At 44.2% G+C, this 7,338-nt stretch overlaps 1 protein-coding gene across 3 annotated transcripts in view; it reads right to left on the bottom strand.

The window, feature by feature from the left end:
- LOC122557968 (excitatory amino acid transporter 2-like) overlaps positions 1–1,467 on the bottom strand; it is a 510,588-nt gene extending 509,121 nt beyond the window's left edge. For 2 of the 3 annotated variants that reach the window (XM_043706265.1, XM_043706267.1), the window contains exon 1: positions 795–1,186. The gene's annotated coding sequence lies outside the window, so the exon portion shown is untranslated. Of the gene's footprint in view, positions 1–794; positions 1,187–1,383 lie in introns of those variants that run through there. The other variant, XM_043706266.1, reaches the window with a different exon arrangement.
- Between the last annotated feature and the right edge of the window lie 5,871 nt (positions 1,468–7,338).

Here is a 7,338-nt window from a genome sequence, read left to right as displayed (position 1 = left end):
GTGTGTGTCTGCCTGTGTGTGCCTGTATGTGTGTCTGTGTGTATGTATCTGTGTGTGCATGTCTGTGTGTGTCTGCCTGTGTGTGCCTGTATGTGTGTCTGTGTGTATGTATCTGTGTGTGCATGTCTGTGTGTGTCTGCCTGTGTGTGCCTGTATGTGTGTCTGTGTGTATGTATCTGTGTGTGCATGGCTGTGTGTTGTGTGCCTGTGTCCGTGTGTGGATATGAGTCTCTCTGTCTGTCTGTGCCCACAATAGGGGCTGTAGCTGGGGAACAGTCTTTGCAAAGGTAACTGTGACACACGCTCACCAGCCCAGAGTCACAGGAACTAACACACTGAAGGAGTCCCAAACAGACAGACTGAGGCTCCGCCACCATTGAACGGAGCTCAGGCAGCTCGCTGTGGACACCTGGTGCCCTGTCTCCTCCAGGCAGCAGTTTCAGGGAAATATGCAGCATTCCCCAATATGAGCTCACCCGGGTTCCGAACGGCTGAGGATTCTCTTCGCAACCTTAACGCACACACACAGACAGCAGATAAACCACAAAGTTCGCGCCCTCTTGCCTCTTACACCTCCCTCCACCCTCCTCTCTCTCTCTCTCCTGTAGCCGGATCCTATTAATGTTCCTTTGGGGTTTGGCGCCCGGGAGCGAACTTCAAATCAATTCCTCCCAACCATCCATTGTGTCCCAAGACCTCAGCTCGACATCAAATCTGCATTTAATACACATCTGTCAGCATTTGCATATCAAGATTGCTACGTCCGACATCCATGGAACGGTTTTAAAACTCACCTTTTATTCCTGGCTTCTTTTTTCCCCTTCTGCAGTCAATCCAACCAATTTCTCGAGGTTTAAATCACCTTTGGGATTAGAGTCTCTTTGTTGCAGGGCGCGGGGGTACAGTGTAATATAATCCTGGAGGCAGAGGAGTCTCAGGGAATGCGCTCACACCGATTGCTCAGTGTGAGTCGTTGCTGTCAGTGAGTGCGCTCACTCGGACCTGCTGGGTCTGGCTGTTGTGGAGCTCAGACTGTGTGCTCAGCTCGCGTGTGCTGGAGACACACTGTGTGCTGGTGTGCTGCTACCGCCTGGATGGGAGGCGACCTGCGCTTTGCCGAACGTTAGCCCGACACTTTGAGGCGTGTGGGCGAACCCACACAGCCAAACTCTCTCACACTGACATCACACATTCATCGCTGGTTCCCCTGGAAATCCCTCTCCAAAAGGCAGCCCCCTCCCCTTCCTTCCCTAATCCCCTCCCCCAGCATCTGTTCCCCACCTCGGCAGCCAACTCTCTTCCTCTCATTACAATGCAGTTGCATTGGTTTCCATGACCAGCTTTAATACACTATGCTTCTATTCCCGGTTTGTTTATACTCACATCCTTCTGCGTCCGATGTTTCAGCAGCACCTTTTCCTCGACTCCACTCAAATGTATATTTCCTTTTTTATTGATATAGCCGTACAAGCTATCATTGGTATGTACCGATGCTTATCTGCTTATCAGTCACGTGGGTGAGTTTTTGTGTAAATTTGTGGTGAACTCAGACAATCAACATGGTTTGGAGACACAAACAATTTCAGACGGCTCAGATAACTGGGACACGGGTCTTAGGTATCTGTCCCCTGGACCCTTCAGAGAAATCGTGCGGCAAATTACTTGTAAGTGGGGATTGGTAGCCAGGCATTTGAACAGAAAATGCTGGAGAAACTGGAGAGAGAAACAGAGGTACCATTTCAGGTCCACTTGGCAAAACGTCGGGACAGAGTTTGTCCAGCACTTTCTGGTTTTTTTTTGCTTCAGATCACAACATGAGCAATTCTTTATTCATTGAGCAATTGGCCCACCTCACTAACCAATGAGATTTAAGAATTGATAAAGGAATAGAGTGATTTTGGTACAAGGAGAAAGTGAGGGACTGCAGATGCTGGAGACCCGAGTCGAGAGTGTGGAGCTGGAAAAGCACAGCAGGTCAGGCAGCATCTGAGGAGCAGGAGAATCGACATTTCGGGCATAAGTTCTTCATCAGGAACGATTTTGGCACAAATCGGGTTCAAAAAGAGAGCGACAGAAGTATTGATTTGGAAGAAAAAAGAACACAAGCAAAAATAAAAATATTCATCAGTTAAGTTATATTATTTGACATAATTAGGTATATTTGCAGTTGTGCATTTAGCCATGTACGTTCAAACATCATTACATGTACACAGACACATTGCATATACTTACAAATATATATATAGTTGGAGTCAAAGCAAAATACTGCAACTGCTGGAAGTGCACAATACAAAACAAAATAGGAAATGCTGGAAATGGGGTAACCATGGCAGGAAGACACAGGGTGAATGGTACAAATTCGATGTTCCTACAAGATTAGTATCTGGGTCTAAACGAAGTAGTTCAGATACAGAATTAATTATAAAAATGATAAAGATAATGTGTTAGAGATGCAGGCTGCACTTTTTTTTATATTTCAAAAATATACTTTATTCATAAAAATATATCCACGCATAGTACAAAAGCAGTTTGGTTTTCTACAGTAGCATATGAAGAAAACAAAGAAACACTGAAGTTTGTGTCCAGCAGACAAAACAAAGACATTTCTTACTTGTACAAGAGTATATTTACACAGATTTGAGACACCAAGAGGATCTGATAGCTGAACGGACCCCCATTTAACTTCAGCAGCAAGACCTTAAAGGGTGGTCTTTCCCCATTGTGCCTTGGCAGGAGCTGTCCCAAGCTTGAGTGTGCCCCTCAGCAGGAAGTCCCATTGACAGCCTTTCAAGGAAGCTAAGGGAGATTAGAGTGGAAACTGGGGGACCCCTGGCTATAATCTTGCAAACTCCTCAGACACACAAGTGGTGCCAGAGGACTGCAGATGGAGTCATAGAGATGTACAGCACAGAAACAGACTTGTTGGTCCAGATATTCTAAATCTGTCATCATTTGCATCAAGATTGCTATGTACAACATCCATGGAATGGTTTTAAAATTCACCTTTTACTCTCAGCTTTCTTTGATATTCTAAATTAATCTAGTTTCATTTGCTAGCACTTGGCCCATATCCCTCCAAACCCTTCCTATTCATAAACCCATCCAGATGCCTTTTAACTGTTGTAATTGTACCAGCCTCCACCACTTCCTCTGGCGGCCCATTTCATACCCACACCACCTTCTATGCAAAAAAGTTGTCCCATAGATACCTTTTATATCTTTCCCGTCTCACTCTCAACCTATGCCCTCTAGTTCTGGATTTCCCCACCTCAGGGAAAAGACCTTGTCTATTTATCCTATCCATGCCCCTCATAATTTTATAAACCTCTGTAAGGACGTCCCTCAGCCTCCGATGCTGCAGGGAAAACAGCCCCAGCCTGTTCATTCTTTCCCTATCACTCAAATCCTGGCAACATTTTTGTAAATCTTTTCTGAATGCTTTCAAGTTTCACAACATTCTTCCGATAGTAAGGAGACCAGAATTGCACACAATATTCCAAAAGTGGCCTAACCAATGTCCTGTCCAGCTGCAACATGACCTCCCAACTCCTATATTCAATGCTCCGACCAATAAAGGAAAGCATACCAAATGCCTTCTTCACTATCTTATCTACCTGTGACTCTACTTTCAAGGAGCTATGAACCTGTTCTCCAAGGTCTCTTTGTTCAGCAACACTCCCTAGGACCCTACCATTAATTGTATACGTCCTGCTCCAATTTGCTTTCCTAAAATGCAGCACCTCACATTTATCTAAATTAAATTCCATCTTCCACTTTTCAGCCATTGACCCAAATGATCAAGATCCTGTTGTAATCTGAGATAACCTTCTTTGCTGTCCACTACACCTCCAATTTTGGTGTTATCTGCAAACTTACTAACTATACCTCCAAATCTTTTATATAAATGACGATAAGTAGTGAGCCCAGCACCAATCCTTGTGGCACTCCACTGGTCACAGTGGTGTTATCTGCAAACTTACTAACTATACCTCTTATGTTCACATCCAAATCTTTTATATAAATGACGATAAGTAGTGAGCCCAGCACCAATCCTTGTGGCACTCCACTGGTCACAGGCCTCCAGTCTGAAAAGCAACCCTCATCCTCTGTCTCCTACCTTCGGTGGTGGTTATGATTTGAGATGCCGGTCTGGGACTGGGGTGTATAGAGTTAAAAATCACACAACACCAGGCTATAGTCTATAACCTGGTGTTGTGTGATTTTTAACTTTCTACCTTCAAGCCAGTTCTGTACCCAAGTAGTTAGTTCTCCCTGTATTCCATGAGATCTAACCTTGCTAACCAGTCTCCCATGGGAAATCTTGTCGAATGCCTTACTGAATTCCATATAGATCATTTCTACCGCTCTGCCCTCATCAATCCTCTTTGTTAGTTCTTCAAAAAACTCAATCAAGTTTGTGAGACATGATTTCTCATGCACAAAACCATACTGACTATCCCTAATCAGTCCTTTCCAAATACATGTAAAAGCCCTGTTCCTCAGGATTTCCTCCAACAACTTGCCCACCACCAATGTCTGGCTCACCGGACTATAGTTCCCTGGCTTTTCCTTACCACATTTCTTATTTTGCATCCTTGTTCAGAAAGACTTAAGACTAAAAGCACTTTTTAGGGTGGCACGGTGGCTCAGTGGTTAGCACTGCTGCCTCACAGCACCAGGGTCCCAGGTTTGATTCCAGCCTCGGGTGACTGTCTGTGTGGAGTTTGCACATTCTCCCTGTGTCTGCGTGGGTTTCCTCCCACAGTCCAATAATGTGCAGGTCAGGTGAATTGGCCACGCTAAATTGCCCATTGTGTTAGGTGCATTAGTCAGAGGGAAATGGTCTGGGTGGGTTACTCTTCAGAGGGTCGGTGTGCACTGGTTGAGCTGAAGGGCCTATTTCCACACTGTAGGGAATCTAATCTAATCATAACTACAGGCCAGTGAATTTGACATCTGCGATTGGAAAGCTGTCAGAGGTAGTAATCTGGGGCAAAATTAATCGTCACTTTATGAATTATAGAAAACCAATCTGGATTTGTTAAAGGCATGTTTAACAATTGATTGAGTTTTATTTAATGAGATAATAGAGGTGGTTGATGAGGCTAATGTAGTTGGTCCCTTGTATATAAACTTCCAAAAGCATTTGAAAAGCACCATAATAGGAAAAATAAGAGGAGGATCAATCAAATAAATAAATAGCAGTAAAGAAAAAGCAGCAATATGAAAACTACATTGGGAGAGAGACACACAAAACATAATACTGGGATCAATTATCATTCAGATTGGAGGAAGGTACATTGTTGGCATTATCAAGGGCGCAGTGTTGGTTGACCGGTTTTGTGGACACATATGTAAGTGAACTAGACATGGATGTGCAGGTTACAATGTTAAAATATGCAGATAATTAAATGTTGAAGTGTTGTGAATTGTGAGCATCATTGTTGAATGGGTGGAATGTGAAATGGCACATTTTACCAGGAAGAATAAAGAGAGTCATTATAAACTAGAAGGTACAATTCTAAAGAGTGTTGGTATATATGCACAGGTCATTGAATGTGGTGGTGCAGATTGAAAAGACACACAGGATCCTGGGTTTTTCAAGCCAGATGCCTATAAAACAAGGGGATCGTGATGAATCTCTATAAAACACTGGCCTGGCCTCAACTGAAGTACAATTGGTTCTGCTATAATGCGTGTCTCTTCAATGCAAATTGGCTTCAACACAATTTAAGTATTTGGACCGTTATTTGTAGAATGCAAATTTCATTTACCTGTATTGGATATAACGCACTCCCCAGCTCCATTAGTTTAAATGGCGCAGCAATTACATGACTTTCTGATAATGCAAGGTTGCACGAGGACAGAGCTATCATGTTATATCATAACAGACTGTATTGATTCAGTTTTGGGTAGCACAATTTAAGCGAGTGCAAAAGCAGCCCGTCCACTGTCCAAATTAGGTAGATTGGCCGTTCTAAATTGCCCACAGTGTCCAAGGTTTTGCAGGCTAGGGTTACAGGGATAGGGTAGGGGTGTGGGTCAGATGTAGGGGACCCCTGGAGAAAACCTACACAGATACAGGGAACATATGCAAACTCCACACAGTCACCTGAGGGTGGAATTGAACCTGGGTCCCAGGTGCTTTGAGGCAGCAGTGCTGACCGCTGAGCCACCATGCCGCCCTGACTGCTCAGCCAGCTCAGGCTCATGCTACCCCCAGTTGAAGTGAATCAATCTAATGCTGGTCCCTCCAAGGCCAGAACTTAAAATCCTAAAGCACTACCACTTGCAGTCTCCCCCAGTGAAAGGCAGCAACTTTGCACCAGCTATGTTTGGAGCCACTTGGATAGTACAGTGTAGGAGCACTGCAGAAATCTAAATAGGCACATGGGACTGTAGAGGTGTGGATAGTTAAGTTTTGCATGTAGAATTGGATGTGTAGTGGATATTGTTGTTGAAAATTGGATTTTTTGTAGTTTCTTTCAAAACTTTAGCCAAGAGGACATTGCTTTAGCCTGCGGCAGAGGGATAGAGAGGGAAGATGCTGTAGAGACAAGTGATTGTCAGCCAGGTGGATCTCATAGAATATGAGTTCCCTGATTGGGGCTGTTAATCTGGACCAATCAGGGGGCCCTGACTGGAAAATAAGCACAGGAGTGTCAGACATCTTGTTCCCTCTGAGAGCTGGTTCTGAGGGAGCTAGATCAGTGTCAAGGACTCGCCATGTGTAAATAAAGGGTGACTCAGTGACGGGATACTGGCCTCTGTGGTGTTATTTCAACGAGCCGCTATGATTGAGGCATGGCTTCCAGGAGAAGACGAAAGTGGTAAATTGCGAATGAAATTGTCTGGAGAGATGCCTCATGCCAATGTCCCCTTCTTCCTCAGTATTTCTTAGTCCTGGTTTCAAGCCCTGAGTCCTTCAAAAGATCAGGGTGTGCATACACAGAGCAACTATCATTAATTTGGAGATACTCCAGAGTATCAGCTGTACCAGATGGACTTTACCCCAGAGTTTTAAGGGAGAAAGGTGAAGGAATAACGGAGGCATTAGTGGGGATCTTTCAGGAATCACTAGAATCAGGGAAGGTCCTAGGGGACTGGAAAATCAGTAACATGATACCCCTGTATAAAAAGGGAGTAAGGCAAAGATGGAAAATTATGGACTGCTTAGCCTAACCTCAGTTGTGGGTAAGATCCTGGAATCCATTGTGAAGGATGAGGTTTCTGAAGACTTGGAAGTGTATGGTAAAATAGGGCAAAGTCAGCATGGTTTCATCAAGGGGAGGTCATGCCTGACAAATCCGCTAGAATTATTTGAGGAAGTAACAAGCA

The sequence above is a fragment of the Chiloscyllium plagiosum genome, chromosome 16 (assembly GCF_004010195.1).
Source record: "Chiloscyllium plagiosum isolate BGI_BamShark_2017 chromosome 16, ASM401019v2, whole genome shotgun sequence".
Taxonomy (NCBI): domain Eukaryota; kingdom Metazoa; phylum Chordata; class Chondrichthyes; order Orectolobiformes; family Hemiscylliidae; genus Chiloscyllium; species Chiloscyllium plagiosum.
Note: the sequence above shows the minus strand (reverse complement) of the source record. Positions and strands in the feature narration are given on the sequence as shown.